This window comes from Nuphar pumila, chromosome 10 (assembly GCF_984573655.1).
Source record: "Nuphar pumila chromosome 10, dmNupPumi1.hap1.1, whole genome shotgun sequence".
In the NCBI taxonomy this organism is placed as follows: domain Eukaryota; kingdom Viridiplantae; phylum Streptophyta; class Magnoliopsida; order Nymphaeales; family Nymphaeaceae; genus Nuphar; species Nuphar pumila.
In genome coordinates, this window is record NC_143258.1 from 43,300,703 (window position 1) to 43,321,498 (window position 20,796).

Here is a 20,796-nt window from a genome sequence, read left to right on the forward strand (position 1 = left end):
AACCATATATATATAACATCCTAACTTTTTGTAACCTGACATTTTTTATATTATAATACATTAAAGTAAATTTTATGCATAATTCATAAATTATATTGTCGTATTTTAGATTTAGTGAGATTTGGACCTTGAAATCGTCAAAATTTGGTTCAAATCAAATTTGATATGATCTATGGGCAGAATCATACTTTTATATACAAAGGACATAATTAGAAATTTTTAAAAAGGAGGAGGATTATTTTGTTAAGATTTCTTTAGGAATTTGATTAAAAGATTTAGGTTTTATTGGGTAATGGCATAATGGTTAATAGATTGGTAGAGAGGGGCAAAATGGGTATAGAAAATGCATGAAGGGCATTTTGGTAATTTTAATAGGAAAACTGTCATTAAAATGAACAACTTAGCCCCCACCGACTTAATTATATTGACATCTGTTAAGAAAGTTGAGATTAGTGTATTAAGGAGGTTTTATTAAACCTAAGCTTATATATATATTCATCTCTCTCCCTATTTATATCTCTAATTTCCCTTTCTTTTCACTATCCCATTCCCCACTCTCTTGCTCATCTCCTTCATGGAACCACACATCATTTCCCTCTTATTTCAACCACTCTCTCTCACAACTATCAAGTTTTGGTTGAGGAGAAGTGGATGCTACCTGTAGGAACGAATTTGGGTCTCTATTTTGGGGTTTGCCATTTCTTGGTGTTTGTTTTCTTACGTGTGAGGAGTATGGTGTGATCTTCCTACTACATGAATTCTAGGGGCATGTAAGCATGCTGATGAAGTTGGTCTGAAAATCATGATCGTTAGGTAACATTTTAGCATGTTTAGAAAGTGTTTAACGTGTAAATCATATGTTTTTTGCTAAAAAACTCATTGCATGCTATGAAGTTGTTCAACATTATTTTAAGTTTGAACTTTCATATACCCATGATAGTTGTACGCTTAGGAAAAGATGTTTTCAAAAGTATGCATGTTTGTGTTTTCCTGGCTATGAGGTTAAATGTAATTTTGATCTAGTTTTATTGTAAAAATGCATGTTAGAATTGTTTGTTTCATATTTTAGAATGAGGATCCATGAATTTCTATTGAAATTTTTTATTTTGGATAAAGCATTTTTTATTTGGCTATGTTTAGGATCGACTCCTGCTGGTTAGGAGTTGACTCCTTCATAGATATGCTTGTTGCTCTGTCTCCGAGGGTCGACACCTACACATAAAGGGTCAACACCTTATTTTCATAACTCTGTTGGGCATTTTTTGAGATAGAGAGTTGATACATGTTATAAGAGACTTGACCATGTTTTAAAAGAGTCGACACCTGTTATAAAGGAGCCGACCCTTGTTTTAAAAGAATTGACTTCTGAATATAAAGAGTTGACTCTTGAACATTAAGTGTCAACTCTTGAATACTCCTGATCATTAAGAGTCGACTCATGAGTTACCCAAGGGTGGTTTGTGATGTTTTGAGTTCGGGTACGGGCTGTTGACCTTGAAATTTAAAGGAACCAGCCCGAAACAGTTGTGTATGAATTGATGATACCAATATTTTTTGATTTTGAACAATATTTATGCAATAGAGCATTAATTGATCTCAATTGGTCAAAGAGGGATCCATTTTGTGCTTAAATGCATATTTCTTATTGTATGTTTTGTATTGCATTGTGATGTGAAGTCTCGCTATTTCTAGTTATGAGTACTACAATTATGGTAATACCAATGAGAAGAAAGGGGTATGCATACGTATAATTGGAATTCTAGGTTGACGGCCCTAGAGGTTTCTTATTACAATAACATGTTTGAGTGTTGACCTAAAATACCAAGAGGGTATTGTATGATGCATAATGAATTAATATTTAATAATAAAATACAATGAATGCTTGTTTATGCTCGTCAGGTTTTCTTGCGGCTTGAGCTAACTTGTTAGATGTGAACAAGCCCGCACCAACCTTGTGGAAGAATTTTTAGGATATTTAAGTAAGCTTCCGTCACGTGGATCTAAGAGATTCATTCTCTACCATGAGGCTTAGGGAGCACTGGATTCCGATACTAGAAGCGGAGGTAGAGCTGCTACAGTATGCTTCGTAGTGTACACGACGTTGACTATAGGGAGAGGGATAAGGGCTTGAACTCTAGGTCTCAGGGAAAGGAATGCCTTGATGAAGGGTTTTGGATTCTCGTGCAAGTATGACAGTAATCATATGAGAATAAACATCCATTGAATGACCCAGTGATGCCCAAGTGGCAAGGAGAGTGATGCCCCTTTGAATATGCATGATTAAATCAATAAATGAGTGTGGTGCATGGTGTGTAATGTAACATTAATTAAATAAAAGTATTTGATAAAATATTCATGCATGTAGGTAGACATGGAATGAGTTTGTGTATTTAGTGCATAGCACACCAGAGGGTCGAACCTTGAGTTGGGCGAGTCAACTCCTCTAGGCTTATATTGGTGTTTCGTTTTGTATTGAGAATCAACTATTGGGAATGCAGAGTTGACTCCTCTTTTGTTGTATATTTTGTCATACTTCGAGAGTCGACGCTCAGATATATTAGAGTCGACTCCTTAGTCGTTTATGATGGATGGTTTTGTTGAGATATGAGTCAACTCCTAGGTTGAAAGAGTCTACTCCTCTTTTAGTTTTAAATATTATGTGAGTTTTTTTAGAGTCTATCCTCAGATGTATCTGAGTCGACTCATCCTTGTTAGCTGGGGGTCGACCCTTGAGTTGAAAAAGTCGACTCCTCTTGAGTTCTTTCTTGAATGATAATTCTCTCAATGGTCAACTTTTGATGAGTAGTGGATCAACTTTCCGTGCTTGAGAAAAAGATTTTTAAGCATAGTGACCCTTTTTGAACGAACTTGATCTTGTGCTACTACCTTGTGATATTTGTTTGTGGAGTTGGTTTACACTGAGACAATGGTTTGTCTCACCCCATAATTATTACTATTTTTTAGGTACTCAATAGTAGGCAAATGCGACAACATAGGACACGTGAGCGGCTCATCAACATTAGTGGACGTGGACCTGGAACTACTTTTGTGATTTTTAAGAACTTTGTATATTTTATAAATGTGGATAAATATTTTGAATAAGTTATATTTTGTGAAATGAAATGATCTTTATGTTTTGCAAAAGTATGTAATTGTGTTGTGAATTTTTTATCCTAGTTTGGAACTTGGATTTGAAAAGAAATTTTAAAATAAGAACAATCTTTCATGGTGTACTAGAAAAATGACATTTTATAAAAAAAACTTGGTAAAATTTGGGGTGTTACAATATATCGCCTCCCTGGTACACTCCTGTCCATCCCATGCTTGTTTGTAACTAACCTAAATGCTTTCTTCGTGACTTATGTTATTCATGATTTTTTTAAAGTCATATTCGAGTTATCATGCAAGCGTCCGTAAATAACATGTGAAATCTATTTTGAAGGTATTTTTTCCACTACGAGGTTGTCCACTACTCCAATGCATGTTTGCTCCTTTCCATACCTCTTCGTTAGAAAAATTGGCACTTCACACATTTTTTTACAGTGGATCCTCCACGGGCAATCAACCATAGTCTGCAAGATCTTTCTCATCCATACAACAATGACTCTGTTACTATAGCTCTTCACAATTTTTGTTTTATAGTTATTCCTAATCACATGGTCTCTTAAAAAATTTGTGACAATGCTCAAGATCATTAAACCTTTTACCGCAAACAATTTTTCTACTGTTTGAGTATGTTGTCGACCATTGAAACTATTTACAATCATTAAGTTTTTAATTATCTAAGTGGTCATGCATTATGACCATATTTATTGATATTGACAATATTTTAATTTCTCACTAGAAAATCAAAATAAATAAACTTTCAAATCCTTCTATTTTAAACATGATATTTTTAAAATATGGCCTAAATTGTATCTCTTCCTTGCATTTTTTTTATTAAATGATGATAAAAATGCTCAAAGGTATTTGAATTGGAAGACCATACTCAACAAATGCCAAATTAGAAAAGATTAATTTTTTTTTGCATTTAAAGGACTTGGTTATAAAATGCCATGATTTTCCTGCACCACAAAGGCACTAAGTGACCTTTTATAAAGCAAAGCAAAGATCTCGACCAATATATGTAAATATAATTGTGTAATATCCATATTATATAGTTACATACTGCATAAATATTAGAATTATATAATTAAATAATATAGGATATAGTCAACATACCCCAGTTCAGATTATTGTTTTTTTAGTCTTTGTTGGCTTTAGAGTAGGGGTGGCAAAACTTGACACGACCCGCCAACCTGCCACTTAGGCAGGTTTGGGTTTGGCAAAAATGAACCCGTTTAATAAACGGGTCGACCTGCCTAACCCGTTTATTAAACTGGTCGGGTTCGTGTTAGGGGTAAGCCGACCTGCCAACCTGTTTAATAAACGGGTTAGGCGGGCGGGTCAACCTGCCAACCCGTCCGCCAACCCACCAACCCGACCCGCCAACCCGTTTACCCGACCCAACCCGTTTATTAAGCGGGTTGGCGGGTCGTGTCGGGTTATCCGTTTAATAAACGGGTCAGGTTCGTGTTTGCCAAAGCCGACCCGTTTAATAAACGGGTTGGGTTCGGGTTGCGGTATGCTGACCCGCCAACCCGACCCGATTGCCACCCCTACTTTAGAGCAACAATATTAAGTTTTTACTTATCCCTTCATTGCCCTTTTCATGTTTTTGTCTTTCTGGGTTGAAGATTGATGCTAGTTGTTTGATAAAATATTTTGTTTTGTTTTGAATTTTTTTATTTATTTTAGTTTCTTTTGACTTGTTTTTGTATGCATTGATTCTTTTGGCTATCGGTGTATAAAAGTTCAAGAGGACTATGACCTTCTAATTCATTGCTTTTCTCCAAAACATGCTTAAGTACCTGTAAAACCTGAAATTTGTTTAGAAATTAAATAAATAAAGGAATGGCTTTATTTCAAGTTAAAAATATATTTTTTATCTTTTATTGTTAATTTTGTGTATTTTATACGCATAATTTTATCTTTTTGACAAAGAAAGATAAAATGATCGTTTCAACATTTTTTGTACATAAAATATCATTAAAAATATAAAATTGTCATGAAAATTGATCGTTTTAAAGAGCATATGCTCATTTAGGTGTTTTTGAAGTGTTCGAATTTATCAAGAGACATTTTTAAGATTTTTAGGATGAATTCTCAAAAAGGGTAGTTTAGTCATAAAATTAATCTCAAAAAATATTTTAATTAAATAAAGTATTATCTTTAAAACCATTTTTTTTGTCTAAAATAAGGTTATTAGCCACCAAATAGTTTAATTATAGTGTTATTTAATTTTTATTTTACCCATTTCATTATAGAAACTCTTTAGTTTTATTTTACAAAAGTTTTTTCGTTTTTATTTTTATTTTTTATTTTATTTAAGTTCCTCGGGTCGGGCCCGAATAGGACCCAAATCGGGTCTAATCTGGACCCGACGTTTCACCCCCGTACAACCTAACCCAAATCATTTTCTTCCCATTTCATCTTCTTCTCCTTCACGCAGCCTCCCGAGCCATCCTCCTCCTCCTTCCTTCCTCGTTCGGAGACCGGCCGGAGCCGGGTGCCGTCGCCGACCCCCACCTCGCCGACGTTCCCTCTTCCTCATTCCCTTCTTCTTTCCCCCTCTTCCCTTTTTCTCCTGAGTTTCCCCTTCGTCCGAGCGCCGACCGGAGGCCGCCACCACTGTGACCCCCGTTGCTGCCGGCCACTGCGTTTGGCTACCGTTGCATGACCCTTCGACTCCGACATTTGAAGCCGCAGGACCGCCTGACCTCGCCCTCCCTGTGCAACAAGCGAATAGCCTCTGCTGTTGCTTCACCGCCGACGCCGGTGAACCCTGGTGAGCCGCTGCACTTGTCTGAATTTTTTCGTTCTTTTCTCCCCTCTGTTCAGCAATACACGCCCATTTATCATTGTTTTTTCGTTTTCTGGGGTTCGATTTCCCTGATTTGGGCAGAACCCGAGCCACTGTAGGTGGCCGGACCTCTGTCTTTGCCGGAAAAACGGCCCCCAGCCATGGGGGGGGGGTTTCACTGTCTCGTAGAATGTCATTTAGATTTTCTTTTCTGTTTCTTGCCGCACGACCCTAATCAGGGTTTCGCAAATCCCGAATGCGTGTTTGCTTAGAAACCCGAGCCCAACCGATTGGGATCATTTTCTTTTCATGCTGATAATGGACCGAATTGCTTGTATGCGTTAAAGTAAATTTGTATTTGCCGAGTCTTGCTGTCTTCACGGCATAGCCTGCGCATACCATTCCCGACATTGGGAATTGTGCAGGGCTGCCGATGCGAGACAGCAGAAACATCTCTTGTTTTTAACGACAGTTTTGTTTTGGTTTTCCTGTCTCAGGTCGTATTCCCAAAGGAATACAAAATCCCCTTAAAAAACAGATTGCCTATGTTTTTGTGCCATCGCGAGGAGCGATGTTTTGGATAGCGTGCATCCTGTGAAGTTACTCCACACGGCTGTCCAATCTTGTTTGGACTTGTCAGTGCTTTACTTTTAGATTTTTCGCCAATAGGGTTACTGTTTTGCATTTTGATTTCTGGTCGCTCATATGCTTGAGCGGATTGAGATAAGTTTGTCATTGTGTGTGCAGCTGTAGCCCTCTCTCATTGCGAGAGGGGCGATTAGATAATTCATGTGGCAGTTGCGCTGGACTTTCAAGCTTTCGAGTTCCGCTTTACTCTTCGTCGGATAACAAAGGTAAGATTTCTAAACTAAAATTTTAGAATGTAATTTATGTTGTATGATAGAAATCTAAAGGTTAGTTTGTACTAGTTTGTACGTATAGTGAATTCGTAACACAGTCACATTGCTAGAAAATGTTTAGAATTGTATTGTATTGTCAATATAAACGTGCATTACAGGTGCGTAGTTGAGCAAATTGCACGATGCTTAATGCTAAGCATCACATGTTGCTAGAAATGCCATGCAAAGAGAAGAAAAAATTCAAATGCTAAAGCATGTAAATCGGGTAAATATCCGTGGTAAGTAGTGGTGCAAGTGCATCACAGGTTAATTACTTTCTTGACTGCGACATTCTCCTGCTCACATACTTACATTCACTTAATTGTGGATATTTGAGACTGTTTTGTTGGAATCCAGAAATCATGCTGATCATGATTTGAATATATGAGAATAGAAGTGGTCTTATTTTTGTAGTTTGGAGATCATGTTTGTTATGATTTTAGTTAGTGGAATATTGGTGTGTGTTTGTTGCAGGTACATGTTCGACATTGCCTTGTGAAATGAATGGTTGAATGAATTGATCTGTTTGACATGATTGTATTAAATGCTTACATGAAATTATGTTCAAATTAAGTATGTTATGCATATTAAAATTGTATCATGAAAGCATGCCTAAAATGAATGTATCATGCTTGTAAATATGCATGCATTTTACTGCATATCCTACTCGTTGTGCACTTATTGAATCATGCATGAGAGCATATAAGTTTGAATTATGCAAGTGGCATAGACTTTGATATGATGCATGACACCATGCAAGTTTGAATTATGCAAGTAGTATAGACTTTGATATCATGCATGAGAACATATAAGTTTGAATTATATAAGTGTCATAGATTTTGATATTCATGCATGAGGGCATGCGAGGGTTATCTTGTGAGATTATAATGCTTGGCTTTGACCTATGACTTAATAATAAAGACAACCCCCGGACTATGGGTCCAATTGAGGCGTTGGTAAAGCCAGACTCTCTAAGATGGTTGGGTCCGTCCCGATCTCTTGTTCTCCCGGGAGAGGGAAGGGCGGTACAAGCCTCGTGGAACATGTGTTTTCGAGGACTGAAGGAGCCTCTTGTCCCCGTCCCACGGAGGTTAGGGGACAGGTCTACCAATGAGTCCTAGGTGATAGGACCACAACTCTGCAGAGTTAGGGACGCATGCCTGAATTTTCGCCGGCGATTTTGGTTTGACGTAGACCAAGACCTGGGACCATGGGTTCGTTCTCCCAACCGTTGTATTGCAGGGTTGAATCGCTCAGGAAAGAACCAGTTAAACCATAAGAGTGCAATAAAAAATATATAGAATAATAAATACTCTTATGGTTGTTTTTAGATGCCTATATCCTCTATTGTACCAGACGAGTTTGAATAAGCAAGAGAAACAATTAATAAGATTTTTAAGATAACTGTTTTTATATGCATAATCATATATTGTGAACATGTAGAGATTTCTAATTGCATGATTATTGTTTACAAATTTGTTATATGTGAATGAAAAATATATGTTTATGATTGGTCATGTGATTTGACCTATTGTTACAAGCTAAGGGCTTGGTTGATGCACGTGAGGAACTTGTGTGTGCGATGCACACAGGAAGGGTGGAGATAAGACCTGTTCCATTATTATATTTGAATGCAAAGTGCATAAATGTTTTGAGAAAAGACATGTGAATTTATAATTGAAATAATGCATGCCTTAGTCATAACTTGGACATGAGCATGTTTTTTTTGAACATAAATGAAGTGAATGATCGTGTTGCATGAGAGATTTCTCACTTTTATACATTTATGCAAATGTTTGTCATGGATGTGAATGGTTGTAAAATTAAATGCCATGAATGAAAATGAATATGATTTGGAGTTCCATGCATACAAATGATGTAATTATGAATGCTATGAAATGAATGATGGTTTATGTCACAGGGATTCGGCTAGCAGGGTGCTGCACCCGCGTCGACACGACTCGACGCGGGTGCGGTCAACCCGATCCTGGGTGCGTTGACCGCACCCAGGATCATTTAGGTCCTTTTTTTTGATTTTTTTTTTAAATTTGCCCTATGAAATGGGCTGCGATTTTTTTTTTTAAAAAATTTGCTGACAGCAGCTGTCTGTCAGCTGCTGACAGCAGAAAAACCTAGGGGGAAACAACGATTTTTTTAAAAAAAAAAAGTCTGCTGACAGCAGCTGTCAGCAGAAAAACCTGGGGGGAAACAACGACCCCCTTTATATATATATATATTTTACATTTTTGCCCCTGCCGCACCCCCACACCCGGGTTTTTTGGAAGTGCCGAATCCCCGCACCCGCGCCCGCACCCGCACCCGCACCCGCGCCCGCACCCGCACCCGCACCCGCACCCGCACCTGCACCTGCACCCGCACCTGCACCCGCACCCATGTGACATAGATGATGGTATATGTGATTGAATATCATGTTGTTGTGATGTGGATTCTCTTGACTCTCATTTCTAAAATGATGGGAATTTCACTTGATTGCATCTTTTGAACTTGAATTGCATTCTTCAAGTTTAGTTTTGGTTTCCTACGGGCATGTGGTTAATGCCTTATAATATTTATAGATAACCTCGTGGAGGATTGAAGCGAAACACGGGTTGCTGCGTGACTGAAGGCTCCACTCTTACCTAGTACGGTCCAAAGTTGCCAGTCGAGGAAGCGAGAAGCGATACAAAAAGTGGAAGCGAGAAGCGAGACACTTCTAAAATTTTAGGAAGTGGAAAGCGCGAGACGACTTAGGAGCGAAACCGGAAGCGTCTCGAAAGTGACTTAGGAAGCGAACTGAAAGCGACCTAAGAAGCGAAGAAGGAAGCGACATAGGATTCAAATAAGAAGCGAAAAAGAGGCGAATAAGAATAAAAAGGAAAGCGAAAATGTAATTATATATTTTTATTTTATCAAAAAATAAGATTTATGTCATCATTGACAAAATAAAACATGTATCTAACACAATAAATAATATAAATTGCAATTATTTAACAAATGTATCATTTGCAACTTTCAAACATTTAAAAAATAATACATCAAGAGAAGATCATAATTCACATTTTTGTTGCAACCATTTAACAAATGCATGCATGCACTAAATAATGTATTAAGAAAACTAATAAATTTGATTAAAAAACATACCTTTTTCAATGAAAGAATTAAATGACTTGATTGTTATAAATCTTGTGATCTCTTCAACATAAAAAATGAGAAATCAATAAACTCAAAGATTACATAGAGATATGATTAAAATTTTAAGCTATAGAGTTCTAAACTGTAAATTATAAGCTATAAAGTTCTAAACTATAAACTTAAAATTAACATAATCCACTACTTCACTTCATCATGCAAGGTTCAAAATAAAAGTACATATCAAACCAACAAAATATTACATCATGACAAAAAAAGTAACATAAAAGTTTCTAAGTTGGACTATTCCAACTACATTAAAAGAATAATTAAAAATTCAAGAGTTCATTAATCTGTCATCTTTCTCTTCCCCTTCAAGTCAACAATAGATCGAGAACTTTTTGCATCATCACGTGCTTCTTGTCCTCCATGACCATGCCTTTTGCTCCTTCCTTCATTTCCTATAATGAATATGTTAAAAAATAAAAATGTGCAAAAACCTTAATTTAAAATATAAAAAATATATATAAAGAAAAAAGTAAAAATAAAAAACACAAGATCAACATACCTTGCCTAGGTCTCCTGCTAAAGAAACGATCAATCCAACCTTGAGGAACTGATGGTTGCTCTTGTATATCTGCAGTTCTACTAGCTCTGCTGGATTGATTTGTATCATCTTCAACTTCATTTGTACGTATGATTATTGGAGGTAATGGAGCTCTTGGCCGTGCGTCTTTGGGTTTGGATTTGGAAATAATGCTTGATTGTTGTGCAATATCATACAAATCTCTCCATCACATGTCTTCTAATCTCAACGTATTTTCTTCTACAATAGGAAGTTCTGGATTGATATCCCATTTTCGACTAGGTCCTTTGTAGCGATTGTTGCACCTTTTATCACAAGAATATAAAATATGAATGCTACTAAACAATCAATGATAGAAAAAGAGAAAAAAAATACTAAAACAAAAGTACAACACAGTTTAATTATACATGTCAATCAATCGAAGATTGAAATGAATGTACACCAAGGTATCAACACGATCTTCATTGAGCCTATTTCTTTTAACATTGTGAATATAACTATAGGTGCTCCACACTCTTTCTGTAGAAGATGTGCTAATAGGTTGAGATAAAACTTTAATGGCTAATGCTCTCAACTCAGGTGTATCACCACCATAAAAACGCCACCAATTAAGCATTGACATTGTAGGATTCACTGCATCTATTCTTGATGCATTTTGGCTAAATCTTTCACTTCTTGATGCAAAAGCCACAAGTTGTGACCTGTAAAGTGTAGATAGCTCTTCATTTTCAGCAGATATGACTTCAAGCTCGAGCATTGCACCGTCTAAGATATCATTATCCTTTTCTGCAAAAAAAATGTTTAATAATTATAACAAGAAAATGCAAATAAAATAAAAAATAATTAAATCATTAAACTTTAAACTTTATTAAATAGCTAGAATAAAATTTTTACTAGGAGAAACTCGTTTTGACCCCTCCTGCTGCTGGGATCTTGAGATACTCCGACTTGTAATATAGGCCCATTCATTCTATCCCATCTATTTGAGACAATCTTATGAATCTTTTCATATAAATCTGGTTGTCCTTTTAGATTGTCTTTGATTTTCCCCAACATGTTGTGCATGCCTTCATACACTTCACCAATTATAGGGCCTTCTTGATCACAAAATTTAATCATCTTATATATGGGTTTTGTAATCAATAATGCTAAACGTACAGAATAGTAAGAGCCCTTTTTTTCATAGTTTCATCCGTGTATGATTGCTTTCACTCGCTCCATCTATCTGAAATTACTGTGAGCCTCAAGCTCTCCCTCACATCAAGCAAGCGCTTCAAAGTAGTATAATGTGAACCAAACCTTGTTTTTGCAATCTTTATTAGCTCTAATTTTTCATTGCTTCTAAAGATTGCTAGTGCTTTTGAATGATTTGTGATATACTTCACAATTTCTTTACTCTGCAAATATGTTTCTCCCAACCAATGAAACTCATGTGCCAAATCCTTAAATATCAAATTAAGTGTGTGCACAACACAATGTGACCAAAAAATATACTTATACGTTTGTTTTAATTCTTCAGCTGCTAACTTGCAATTTGCTGCATTGTCTGTAATCACTTGCACTACATTAAAAGGCCCTACAATTTTAAATCCTGTCTTAAAAAACTCGGCAATGTTTGCAACTCACTATTGTACATTAGAAAAATCGCTTGCATATAAGAACATCGAGCCAAAACAGTTTGATGCAAGTATATTTATCAAGTGTTTGTTCTTGATATTTGTCCAACCGTCGGAGACAATGAAAACTCTAAACTCCTCAAACTTTTCTCGAAATTCATTTAACTCTCTGTGAACACACTCTTTCTCACTGTCAACCAACGTTGTTCGCGCTTTTTCATATGATGAAAATTTATTTCCGGGCACTTTACTAATTGCAGATATCATCTCTTCCCAATATGGTGATCGAAGCACATTGAAAGGTATGCCATTTGCACACAAAAATCTGATAATTTTGTGATCTATATCATCTTTTTCTACCTTTTTAAAGGTATCACGAATATCAACTGCTTTTCGGCTTCCATTAGATGATGTAGTCATACTAATAGGCGTCTTCAGTTTATCAATTCTTGATCTCCTCAACTCAAATGTACTTGATGAAACCTCCACTCGGCGAACTTGCCTCTTAATTTTTCTTGCCAATTCTGCATTTTTTGCAACTACAGGGCAAAAGGCAATCCCAACACTTTGTCACTTTGGAGATCCCATGAGATGTGCAAAAACTCGAGTATATGACCCATGATAAATATTTTTGCAATGCCTGCACATAAAAATCTGGGTTCCACCTTGCTTTCTTTGCCCACTCTTCTTTTGTTTCAATACATGGCGCCATAGCACTGTTGTTTTATGCATGCTAGGTGGTTCATCATCAGAATAGTAGTCATCTAAGTCATATTCTTCTTCATCTTTCTCATCAAAACAATTTTCATTTCTGTCCTCAAACTGATATGGACAATCAGAAGACCTCTTGCCCTTTCTTGCATTGTCCTTCCTAATACTACTAGACGATTCATGCTCCAATTTGTACAAAGAATCATCATCATCATCATAATTATCGTGATCATAACTTGTGATGGTCATTAATGAAGCAAAGAACAAGCAAATATACATGTATCATAAAAGTATATGAATCATTTTAGAACACTTTAAAAAAACTATTATTAACAACAAAAGATGGAGAGTGGAATGCCAAAACAAAAGGGAAAAATAAGAGACCCAAAGTGAACCATGAACGTCCCTTGCAATTGAATTCCCGTAAAATACCGTGGGGTTTACTAAACAACTTCAGTGTCAGCGCACATAAACTAATCATGCTCATTTCTTAAAATAATCCAGACAATATGTATCACACACAGCTTCGTAGTCACAATCTAAATTTCAGAATTGTGAAACCAATCAGATTTCCTTTTTCTAATAGCATTAACACCCGTAATGAATACAGAAGAAAGCATCAAGCCTTAAAATTCAAGTTTAATTAAACTAAATCTCAAACAAACATGGCAGTTGAAACACCACAGATTTAATTTAAACCAGGAAATCATAAATAGGTAGAAGCCTAATAAATCCAATCTAAAAAGAACCGCAGACTATGTTCTATTTATTCTTATCATAAATTTTGGTTTAATGCCCATCAAATCAAATTTAATGAATCAGTACATGAATCAGCCAAGAGTCCAAGACTCAATGCATATAGCAAAATTTGTGTATAAAACCCATAAAGTTATATATATGATTCTTGAAAACTTGTCAGTAATAAACACCGGAACACAAGCATCGATCAATCGATTTAACTACAATCAGTGTGAAACTGTGAACCCATATTAGAAGGATGCATATTAAAAATCTATAACGCCAATCAATTTATTTCAAATAGAAACAATCTTTGATCATTAGTGAACCTAATACAAGAAACAAGCAGATCAACATTTAAACCAACATATCTAATTTAAACAGAATTAAAATCTCAGCAAAAGTCCTTAAAAGAAATTAGATCTTTTTATGTTCATCTAAACCCAAATCAGAAAACTGATACCCGAATCAACAAAGACAGTCAGTGTTTCGCCCGTATCCCAGGGGGTGTACCCACAACTATTCCTATACAAGGGGGCGATAGCCCCTATTCGAGTCTAAAGCCACTCACCCTATGGTAACTGCCCTCGCTGATTCCACTTTTTGACAGATTGCAAAAATCTGAATGGGCGACATTCAGACAGACTTAAGAAAAAAGAGGAGGAGGACATCAGAATTGGTTTAAAGAAAAAAAAATTACCGTGTTTCACCCAGATCCGGAACAACCAAGAAAAGTTGGTCGTCGGACGTCAATGGATTTCAGAAATGCAGAGTCTCAGACTCATCCAAAATAATATTTTTTATCGTCTAAACAACCAAGAATAGTGGATGAGAGAGGAGAGCGAATCGAAAGAGAGAGGTCGCTGGACGTCAGTGGTCGAGAGAGGAGAACATACCTGAACAGAGACATTGCCAACGTCGCTCGAGGAGGTCTTCGGTCGTCGGATGTCAACAAAGGAGGAGGTCGCCGATCGTCGGAGGTCGCTAGTCGTCGGAGTTCGTCGGTCGTCGGAGGTCGCTGGTGGCCGAAAATGAGAGAGGGAGAGAGAGAGAGAGAGAGAGAGAGAGAGAGAGAGAGAGAGAGAGAGAGAGAGAGAGAGGAGTCAGGTGAAAAACAAAACCCTAAGCCTTCGTTATTAAGTTTTCACGTTTTTTTTTAAAATATCCGTTTTGCCCTTATTCGGAAAAATATTTTCTTTTAGTTTCTTGTTTTTCATGTGTTAATTTTGTTTTTAAAAAGGGTAAAAAAGACATTTCGTAAATGCATCCTCCTTTAAAGGGAAACGCGTACCCCATGAGAGGGGGACATATCTCCCTTTAAAGGGGTGCATGTTTCCCTTTAAAGGGGGACGCATTTCTTCTTTTTTATGTACGCTTCCCCATACATTTCGGAAGCACCATGTTTCGCGCTTCCGAAGCGCGTCTCGGGGAAGCGCGCTTCCCCTAATGCATGTGCGTTTTCGGTAACTCTGGTATGGTCTCTAGAGGATCCAGACATTTTGGGAGAGTTATAAACTTGTCAAGATTTAATTTTCATGTTTGAATCTTTAAACTTTAAGAATTATAATATTTTGGAACGAGAAGAATGTTAAATTTTGCCTTTTCATTTATGCAATGATTATTCTTGTGATTTGAAAATTTTGAATTCTTACGTAATTCCTCAATTGTCTTATTAGATAAGTTTCGTCTTCTGCATTTTTGTATCTTTTTTCACATGCGAGCATCCTTAGAGTAATAAACCCCATCGAGATACGTTTATGGATGATTATGTACTAGATCTGATACTAGGAGGCTAATATACACTCGCGCTTGCTCTCAGGTAGGCCGTCTAGTATTTAGAACGGTTGAAATGTGGCCATAGACGAACTTGTGGGATATTACTTTAGAGACTCATGTGTACTTTTATAATAAATAAAAAGCTTTAAATTTTTCTCAAAATTTCGAGTTTGAGAAAGTTTTAAAAATGTTGGATTTTTGAGGGGCATTATAGTTAGTATCAGAGCATGGGTAAGAGTGACCTCAAGTCACGAGCAAGATCGCCTTTGCAGGTATGATATCTGTTATGTAAATATTATTGATATGCACATATGTGATATGTGGTTATGAATTGTGAAAACATGGTTTGATGTTTGTTGAAAAACCTAGAAATATGTTAGGATTTACATTAGTTTCGTGTGTGGTTGCTTGCTTGTCCAAATGACATGGGCAAGATAGTGATTTAACCCAAGTCACTGTTCTTGTTGCGGGTCGAGCCGCTCTAGTATTGTTTGATAGTGGAGCTACATAATGCTTTATTTCTGCTCGTTTTGCTAGTCAGTTACATTTACCTGTAGAATCTTTGAAACATGTGCTAGATGTGAGTAATCATGTAGGTGATAACTGTATTTGTGCTTATTATATACCTAATTTGTCTGTTGAGTTGGGTGGGCAAAAATTTGCCTGGTTGTGCTTGACATGACGATATTCAATGTTATCCTTGGCATGGATTGGCTCTACGAGCACTATGCCATTATCTGTTGTCGTGAAGGCATAGTGGCCTTATCACGACTTAATTGTTCGAGATTGATTGTCGTGTGTTTAGACCTTCTTTAGGACATCGTGTTATTTCATCTTTGAAAGCTCAAAAGTATGTGAGCAAAGGAGATGTTACTTGCTTGTGTGATTTTTGTTATGATATATGTGTTGCTTGTGTTTTTGCTTAGGTTTTGTCAAAGATCGATTTGAGATCTGGGTATCAAATTAAGGCAGAGGATATATCCAAGATTGCGTTTCATACTCATTATGGGCATTAGGAGTTCGTAGTGATGCCATTTGGACTCATAAATGCTTCAACCGCGTTTATAGACATGATGAATCATATTTTTCAACCATTCTTTGATTCCTTTGTGATTGTGTTTATCGATTGTAGAAGATGAACCGAACCTGAGAGAGAGAGAGAGAGAGAGAGAGAGAGAGAGAGAGAGAGAGAGAGAGAGAGAGAGAGAGAGAGAGAGAGAGAGAGAGAGAGAGAGAGAGAGAGAGAGAGAGAGACGGCTGAACAAAGAAAACAGAAAACTCGATCCCTCATTAGGGCTTCTCTCTATATTAAATAGAGAGAGGCAAAACAAAGAAATTACATCTAAGACCTTATGAAAAAAGTATTTCAGAAAACCTCTAATAAAGAAAAACTTAACCTAAAAACCACCTATTCTCAACACTCCCCCTCAAGCTGGAGCATAGATATCTATCATGCTCAGCTTGTCACAGCATCTGGAGAAATTAGGCCTTCAGACTTTAGGTATTTTGTAGTGATATGACCAGCTTGAATCATATCTCTTACATAGTGACAATCAACCTCAATGTGCTTTGTTCTCTCATGAAAGACAGGATTGTTTGCTATATATGTTGCCGCTTTGTTATCACACATCATGGTCATTGGAGAAGAAACCTTCACCTGGAGATCATTAAGAACAGTGCGAACCCATATCAATTCAGCAGTTGTTTGGGCCATAGCCCGATATTCTGATTCTGCACTCGACCTGGAAACCACATTTTGTTTCTTACTTCTCCATGAAATCAAGTTGTCTCCCAGAAACACACAGAATCCTGTGGTAGACTTTCTATCTACTACAGATCCAGCATAGTCAGCATCAGAATAAGCTACTATCTCCAGAGTTCCACCTTTCTTGAACAGTAACCCCTTTCCAGGAGAGGATTTTAGATATCTGAGAATCATTATGGCTGCATTCCAGTGTACCTCAGTTGGTTTGTCCATGAACTGGCTAACTTTGCTTACTGCTAAAGCAATATCGGGTCTGGTCACAGTTACATATAGTAACTTCCCTACTAGGGAGCGATAGCGTTTGCTATCAACAGGTTTTGACCCTTCTTCAACCAACTGAACTTTATGGTCCATGGGAATATTTGCTGGTTTAGCTTCCAACATGCCTGTTTCCTTTAATAAGTCAAGAACATACTTTCGTTGAGACAGAACCATCCCTTCACGGCTTCTAGCAACTTCTATACCCAGAAAATACCTGAGTGAACCAAGGTCTTTTGTAACAAAGTGTTTGTGAAGATGAGCTTTTGTGGCTTCAATAGCTTTCACATCATCTCCTGTAAGAATGATGTCATCCACATATACTACCATAACAACTATGCCAGAGCTAGTTTTCTTTATAAAAAGAGTATGATCTGCTGTTGATCTGTTAAAACCAAAGCTTGACATCACTTCAAACAACTTTTGAAACCATGCACGAGGACTTTGTTTCAAGCCATAAATCGCCTTTCTCAATTTGCACACCTTATGACACTCCCCCTCAACCTCAAAACCTGGAGGTTGTTGCATGTAAACGGTCTCGGAGAGATCTCCATAAAGAAAGGCATTTTTCACATCTAATTGACACAAGTTCCAGCCATGCTGAACAACTACTGAGAGAACAAGACGGATGGTACCCATCCGTGCAACAGGAGAAAACGTTTCAAAGAAGTCAATTCCATATGTCTGGGTATATCCTTTCGCGACTAATCTGGCCTTGTACCTTTCAATAGAACCATCAGATTTGTACTTTATTGTATATACCCATTTACAACCAACAATGTCAGCATCTGCTGGGGAATCAACTAGATCCCAGGTATGCTGAGATACCAAAACTGTCATTTATTCTTGCATAGCCATCTTCCAGCGAGTATCAAGTGCTGCATGCTGATAGTTCAGAGGAATGGTTTCAGCAGACAAGGCTGAAATAAAAGACTTCATCTTATGTCCAATTCTGGCATGGGAGACAAAATGAGCTATGAGAAATAAGGTGCATTGTCTTGTCCCTTTTCGTAGAGCAATAGGCCTGTTATCATCATCCTGAAGAACACTATTGTCAGTAGAACTTACCTCAGGAGAAGAAGAAGATGAAGGCTCTTGCGGAAGTGGAGCTCTACGCACATATACCAATGGAGGATTATTAAATCTGGAAGAGGATGAAGTTTGGTTCGGTAAGGAGGGCACAAATTCCAAAGGAAAAGGAGGTATAGGTAATGGAAAAGACTCAGCTGGATCAACCTGCAGTGGAGAACCGGAACTAGAGTAATATGGAGAGGATTCCAGGAAAGATACGTCCGCACTGACATACTCTCGGCGAGAAATAGGATCATAACATCGATAGCCCTTCTGATTTTTCGGATAACCGATAAATATGCATTTTGTAGCTTGAGCTGCTAATTTATCACGGTCAGGGCCAAGTTTATGAACAAAACAGACACATCCAAATATTTTTGGTGAGAAAGAAAAAAGTGGGGCATTAGGTTTTAGGATATGTAATGGAATTTGATCACCCACAGAAGACGAAGGCATGCGGTTGATCAGATAGCAAACAGTGGTAATCGCATCACCCCAGTATGACGCAGGAACATTGGATTGAATCATAATGGTCCTTGCAACATCAAGAAGGTGCCGATGTTTTCGCTCAGCCACCCCCATTTTGTTGAGATGTATAGGCACAGGAAGTTTGGGGTTGGATGCCATGATCTTGGTAAAATTGTAACAGATCTTTTGATTTAAACTCAAGAGCATTATCAGTGCGAACAATCTTGACAATAGATTCAAACTGAGTTTTTATTTCAAGAATTAGGGATTTGATAAGACTTGGAACTTCAGATCGTTCTTTTATTAAAAATACCCATGATAACTTAGAGAAATCATCAACAATAACAAGATAATACCGACATTGAGTCCTAGTAGGAATCTTACTAGGACCCCATACATCTGCATGAAGAAGTTCAAAAACTTTATTACTCGACTGACTCTGACTCAACGGGAACGAACTTCGATGATGCTTGCCCAACTGACATGCTTCACACTGAAATGATGTGGTGGAAGGAATCTGAGGAAAGACCGACCGAAGCTTTGACAATGAAGGATGACCAAGACGACGATGCCACTGAACAGGGCTGAATGAATGGTCCACTGCAGCATGAACAAAACCCATTGGATAATGTAGGTAGTAAATTCCATTTTCTTCATAGCCTCCACCAATCTTCTTCCCCGTCAGCAAATCCTGAAAATGACAACCCATTGGATCAAATATTACTCTACAATTTTGTTCTTTTATAAGGCAACTAACAGAAAGTAAACTTTGAGGAAAGTTTGGAGCATGAAGAGCATTTTTCAACTGTAATGAAGAGGATATAGAAATATTTCCCTGACCAACAACCGGGGAGGAGCTCCCATCGGCTAATGAGACTCCAAGTTGAGCCTTAATGACCTTTAGATCTGAAAAAACACGAGAATTTCCACACAAATGTCTGGATGCACCAGAGTCAATAACCCACTTACTATCATTCGGATGAAGATAATTCCCGGTTGAATAGGCAATACCAGCTACAGGAGAACTGGAACTCAAAGGTCGGAGAGCAATCAACTCATCATATTCCGCACGACTAAGGGTGATACTACTTTCATTTGCAATGATATTCTCTTGTGCATTAGTTGCCTCAATAGTAGTAACATGAGCTTTAGGATTATATGACTTTGATGCAGAAGAGATTGGCCGACCATGCTTATCCCAACAACGATCTTCTAAATGTCCAGATTTTCCACAGAATGTACATTGAAGCTTTCCTCTGCCTCCCATACCACGTCCACGTCCTCGTCCTCTGATATTCTGAATATTTCCACGGCCATAACTAGATGGGGCAACAAGAGCAGATGTCTGAGTCACAGGCTGAGATTGTGGCAGAGATATCGCAAGTCTACTCAGACGATTGTTCAGCAAGAGTGGGAACATCTGAACCAGTCAACATTTGAACTTTTGCAACAGAAAAATCTGAAGAGAGACCTGTAAGAAAACGAGCAACCATGGTTTGTTCTTGATGATCCTTTTGCTTCGAGCAACACAAAGGCCGGTGAGCATTAAGTCTTTCAAACGCAGCTTTGACAGAGGCATAGTACTGGGCCAAGGTCTGATCTCCCTGTTGCAAGTTATATATTTCCTGTTCGACTTGTAGGACACGACTCACATTCGTTTCTTGTGAGTATGTATCACGAAGATTGTCCCACATTAGTTTGGCTGTATTATAGTAGATCAATCCATCTGCAATATGGGGTTCGACACTGTTCATGATCCATGACATAACTATGTCATTATCTTCATCCCAAGTAACATATTTTCCCAATTTCTCAATGGGTTCGCCTTCCAACAAAATATGTTTTCGACGATGTCCAGATACCGACATCATAAAAGT

General features: G+C 37.5%; 1 protein-coding gene across 4 annotated transcripts in view; it reads left to right on the forward strand.

Annotated features, from left to right (window-relative positions):
* LOC149826758 (protein translocase subunit) overlaps nt 1-20,796 on the forward strand; it is a 108,621-nt gene that overhangs the window by 63,754 nt on the left and 24,071 nt on the right. For 2 of the 4 annotated variants that reach the window (XM_090018965.1, XM_090018968.1), the window contains exons 1-2: nt 5,553-5,887; nt 6,650-6,756. The exons of 1 other annotated variant lie outside the window; for it this stretch is intronic. The gene's annotated coding sequence lies outside the window, so the exon portion shown is untranslated. Of the gene's footprint in view, nt 1-5,552; nt 5,888-6,399; nt 6,538-6,649; nt 6,757-20,796 lie in introns of those variants that run through there. One more of the 4 variants, XM_090018966.1, reaches the window with a different exon arrangement.